Here is a 6,000-nt window from a genome sequence, read left to right on the forward strand (position 1 = left end):
TGGAGGGGTGGAGGGGGAGAGAAGAGGTCAAGACATGCGAGGAAAAGCTTCTTAGGGTTCACCCTCATCAGAAGCTATGGTATCAACATCATCTCCTATGCTGACGACACCCAACTCATCCTCTCCGACCCGACAAAGCCAGACACAACTTCCACAAAGACATGGAAGCAGTTGCCAACTGGATGAGAAACAGCTGCCTTCAACTCAACACTAACAAGACAGAAGTGCTCATTATGGGCCCTCAACCCAACACGTGGAATGACTCCTGGTGGCCACCCACCCTTGGAAACCCGCCCACCCCCAACAGCCAAGCCCTCAACCTCAGAATCATCCTGAACTCCAACCTCAGCATGAACCAGCAAATCAACTCAGTCATCTCTACCTGCTTCCGCCCCCACCGCCTCCTACGCAAGTCCTTCAAATGGATCCCCCCTGAACATAGAAAGACCATCACGCACGCCCTGATCACTAGCATACTGGACTACAGCAACACACTCTACGCCGGAATCAACAAGAAACTCAGAAACTCACCCGCAAACTACAAAACATCCACCAGACTGATTCTCGACCTACCTTGATACTGCCACATCTTGCAACACCTGCATACCCTGCACTGGCTTCCCGTAGAAAAAAGAATCCCCTTCAAGATCCTCACCCACGCACACAAAGCCCTTCACAACACCGGACCACCTGAACCAACAACTCAATCTCCACCTGCCCCACAGGGCCCTACGCTCAGCCCAGCTCTCTCTTGCAGAAGTTCCCCACTTCAGGAAAACCAGAACAGGAGGACAATACTTTTCCTACCTCACAGCCACCGCCTGGAACACCCTTCCTCTACACATCAGACAAACCACCTCCCTTCTCAGCTTCACAAAGGAACTGAGGACATGGCTTTTCTAATAACCACCTCATCGGTATACGCTACTCCTTCCCCCACTCCTTGAGACCCTAACGGGTGAGTAGTTGCGCTTTACAAGCACTGATTGATTGATTAGGGACGTTGGTGCGGGATGGGAGTGGAGGTTGAAGGAGTGGTTGTCGGAGGCGTACGTCTGCTGGACTTGGGTGCAGGTGCATGGACAGTGTGCGTGTGTGAGGTGGATGGCTGTTGGGTGTCTGAGCACATGTGTTTGTGTCCCTTGGGGGGGCAGACAGGGTGGGAGAGGACAAAGGGGACGCATGGAAGGTGTTGTGGAGGTATCTGCAAGTGAGGTGTGTGTGCTGCTTGATGTGGTGATGGTGGCTGTTGATGTAGTGCATGCAGGTGTGAGTGCGGATGTGACTGTGAGGGAGGAGGAGGAGGAGGGGGAGATAGTGGAGGCAGTGGAAATGGTTGTGTGTGCAACTGTCTGTTATTTGAGTGAGTGCATGTGGCCTAAGTGTGCTGCCTGTGTTTGACTGTGCTACTCTTGTGTGATGTTTTGTGTGCATGCTTATCTGCATCTGTGCCTGAAATGGGTTGGGGTTGAGGAGACTGGGACTGGGAAATGGTAGTTGGTGGGGGGATGGTAGAAACAGGGACACTGGCTGCCATCAGAGAGGAGGCCAGAGCCTGAACTGATCTCTCTAGGGCCACCAACCCACAGTGGATGCCCTCCAGCTATGCATTGCATTGCTGCATCTGGGATGCCAACCCCTAAATGGCATTAACTATGGTTGACTACCCTAGAGAGATGGATCCCAGGAGGTCAATAGCCTCCTTACTCAGGGCAGCAAGGCTGACTGGGGCAGGGCCTGAGGTGCCCGGGGTGAAGGAGATGCCCACCCTACTGGGTGAGCGGGCACGGCCAACTCAGTAGGGGGCTACTGGGAGGACGGTGCTGGTACGGGGGTGGCGTCTGTACCTGTAGATGAGGTGGTTCCAGAGGTGTCCACCACCACCAGGGAGCTCCCATCGGAGGAGGAATCAGAGTCAGTGTTGTCACCTCCTGTCTCTGCTGTGGTGCTCCCCTCACCCTCTGTCCCACTGGTTCCCTCGACATCGGTGGACTCTGCCTCCTGGGTCCTGTGGGATGCAGCTCCCTCAGTCTCTGGTGCCCCTGCTTATCCACCAGATGATGCTAATGCACACATGAACAGGATGACAGAAGAAAATAGGGGGAGGGAGAAATGTGGCACTGGGTCAATTACAGCACCAATACCACAGATGGCATACACATTACCATCAGACACAGGGAACAGAATTGAGCACTAGGCATTGCACTGGCATTCCATTGGCTAGCTACTACAGCAAGACCAGAGCCAACCACTGCCAACTGACCCCCTCCTGGGACCCACTAAGCCCTGTCTGACCTGGAATGCCACCTAGCTGGATTACAATATTTTGCTATACACCCATTTTCCTTGAGCAAGACCACACAGCAATGTCTGAGCTGGCACTAAGGGGTACCCACTAACTGAAACCCACCACCAGGATCCCATGCCAGACAGCAAAAATGGTTGTCATGCTCACTGTACTCACCCTCTTCTGGCTGCTATGTTGCCCTCAAGCACCCATCCAGCTCTGGGTAGAACACTTCCAGTGTGAGGGGATCAGGGGGGTCAGGTTCCGACGGACACCCCACCGTTGATGGGAGGCTATCCACAGCTAGGCCTCTGCGGTCTTCTGGGCCCAGCGTCTTAGGTCCTCCCACCTTTTCCTGCAGTGGGTGCTCCGCCTGCTATAAACCCCAAGGGTACGCACCTCCTTGGCGATGGCACACAATCCCTTCTGCTGATGGGCACTGACCTGCAGAGGTAATACAGACAGGAGGACACCATTAACCATACAATCCTGCTGTTACACATGTGGCCCACAAATTACATTTCCATCTCCATTGGCAGAAAAATCACCTGGAGCCCTGCATGTACACTACCACCAGACATACCCCACACCTTGTCGCATGCATCGTCCCTATGGTGTACTCACCTGTTGGTCTTGAGACCCATACGGCTGTCCATACAGGGGTAGGACCCCATCCACCTGGTGCTCTAACTCCTCCAAAGTGAAAGCAGGGGACCTTTCCCCTGTCACACAAACCATGGCAGGGTTGAGACACAGGTCACAGCAGCACACGCAGTGTAGGTGTTGTCTTGTGGAAAGTCAGGAATCAAGTGAAGTTATAGATAGAAAATGGTGGTCACGTCCACGGCTGTGTACACCATCACTGCTGCCGGTGAGCCTCATTGGATGCTGTACTCCACAGAGTTCCATGTTAGCCAATGAGGAATAGCACAGCGGTGCAAGACCTCCTTCTGCCATGATGACCAACGCCGGCGGAGTTACATCACTTCCACCTGTCCATACTTACAGGACTGGTGGTCGCCATTTCATCGCGGTGGACAATAATCAGAAATTGGAAACTGTGTCATTGCTGTGAATCGTACATACATTCATTTCACACTGTCCAATTACATACATGCTCAGTTGCACCGGGGTGATGGTTCCATTGTTCAGTTTGTGAAACACTTCTCACTCTTGTGTCTCTTAGATATCTACCACTGCGGAGGAATAGGAGGAGGAGGCAAGCCCCTGTTTACAGAACCCTTGTGGACTTGGCTACACTGGAGGAGAGGCTCATTACACACACCTATAGACGTGACAGGGCCACAATCACAGAGCTGTGTACTCAATTGGAGCCTGATCTGATATCAGCTATACATCATCCTACTGGGATCCCCCCTTTTGTGCAACTTTTATAAGTGCTCCATTTCCTGGCAACTGGTTATTTCCAAGTGACAGTGGGCTTGGCAGCAGGAATGCCACAGCCAATGTTCTCAATCGTGCGGGCAAGGGTTTTGTCTGCCTTACTCAAACACATGTGCAGTTACATCGCTTTCCCCCAAGTGGAAGATATGGCCACTGTGAAGGCTGGATTCTATGAAATGGGACATATTCCTAATAACATTGGGGTGATTAACGGAACTCATATTGCATTTGTCCCCTTGCTACATGAACAGGTGTTCAGGAATAGGAAGAGTTTCCACTCACTCAATGTGCAAATGGTGTACCTAGTGGACCAGTACGTCTCCCATGTTACTGCCAAGTATCCTGGATCAGTTCATGATGCCTTGATCCTGAGGAATAGCAGCATCCCAAATGTGATGGCACAATTACAGAGGCACAGGGTGTGGCTAATAGGTGAGCCTGAGTCCCCACCCTAGATATGTCAGTGTACGCCTTCTGGAGTCATCCCCCATACCATTGTGTTAGGCTAATGTTTGTCCCTCAATTCTTGCAGGTAACTCTGGCTACCCAAACCTGTCATGGCTCCTGGCCCCTGAACCCTGTGAGGAATGCAGGACAGGGGCTGAGATTCGGTATAATGATGCACATGGGCGAACCAGGTGAATCCTAGAACATACCTTTGGCCTCCTGAAGGTCAGGTACAGATGCCTCAATCTGACAGGTGGATCCCTGTGCTACTCCCCTGAGAAGGTCTGCCAGATAGTTGTAGTATGCTGCATGTTGCACAACCTGGCCCTCAGACGAACATGTGCCTTATCTGCAGGAGGAGAAGATTGGAAATGCCCCTGTGGCAGCAGTGGACCCCGAGGACAGTGAGGATGAGGACAACAGAACATCAGTGATATGGCAGTACTTGAAACACAGGCAAGAGAGTGGAACAGACCATTCCTCTAATTATTTATGTTTTCAGTGTGGCTGTAGCAGGATGGCAGTCACTTCCTTTGCTTCTCAACTGACTGTCACCTATGCCTTCTCTATTTGCAGATGTTGGTGTTATTATAACTGTGCACTGATGTGATGACTACAGACAGCTACAGCTAATTGTTTGTATACTATTCCAAAGTTCATGTCAAATGAACAAGATGTAACTGTTAACATAATTGCACATTTACATCACATAAAGCACTATCACTCAAGTTGTGTCCAAGGGTGTTTATTGTAGTGCAATTAATAGAAGGAATAGTGCAATGGAATAGGGTGATGGTAGAGGTAAGTCCAGGGTATTGGTCCAGTCTGTTTGTAGCAAAGGTCCAGTGTCCAAGGGGCCATATGAAGGGGAGCAATGGCAGTTCAAAGTGGACAAGGTGAGACAGTGGAACACAAGGGGGACATTCAGGAGGGTCTCATTTCCTGGTGGTGGTCTTGGTCTTGGCAAGTGTCTCTGGCATCTGTCTGGGTCACAGGGAACATTTTCAGAGTGGTTTGCCTTCTGCAGAGTGAGGGGTGCTGGGGGCCTCTGGGTCCCATGGCAGGGCCTCCTGTCCACTAGCTGCAGCAGATGTGCTGGGCTGTTCAGTTGACTGGCTAACGGAACGGGCTGCTGGTGTGCTGTACATTCCCTCATGATTTTGGCCATATCAGCCAGCACCCCTGCTTTGGAGACCATGGTGGTTTTGAGTGCCGGAAAATCTTCCCTGATCTCCTGATGGTGTACCTCTGCAGCTGCTTGATCTCCTGCATGTTGGCAAGGATCTGGCCTATCTTGTCCTGGGATTGTGGTAAGTCCCCAGGACATTAGTGAGTGCCTCCTGGAGAGTCGGTTCCCTAGGAATGTCCTCAGCTGGCGCACAGCTGTCCTCTAAGTGTCATGGACCCCCTGTGCCTGTGTCCCCTGAACCGTGTGTCCACTGCCACTGACCCCAGGGCCCTGATTGTCTTGGGTGTGAGGTGTGGATTGGTGTCCCTGTACCGGTGGGCACACTGCTGATTGACGTGTCCTGGGGACAGAGGTGTGGGGACATTGGTTGGGTGCTGTGGTGTTTGATACTGAGGGAGGTGCTCTGTGGTGGACTGTGAATGGGCTGAGGTGGCCGATTGACCAGTGGTCCCTGATGGGCAAGATAGTTCATCCAGATCCAGAAGTCCAGAGTTACTGTCATCACTGGGGGCATCTTCTGTTGGGGGACTGGATAGTCGTGGCATCTCTTCGCCTCTGGTATTGGCTGGGGCACATGTGGGGATGTAAGTGATGTATGATGCTTCATGTCTGTGACATATTGTACATCCCTAGCTTCCCCTATGTCGTTATTGTTGCCCTGCCACCTTTGTTT

Source organism: Pleurodeles waltl, chromosome 12 (assembly GCF_031143425.1).
Source record: "Pleurodeles waltl isolate 20211129_DDA chromosome 12, aPleWal1.hap1.20221129, whole genome shotgun sequence".
In the NCBI taxonomy this organism is placed as follows: domain Eukaryota; kingdom Metazoa; phylum Chordata; class Amphibia; order Caudata; family Salamandridae; genus Pleurodeles; species Pleurodeles waltl.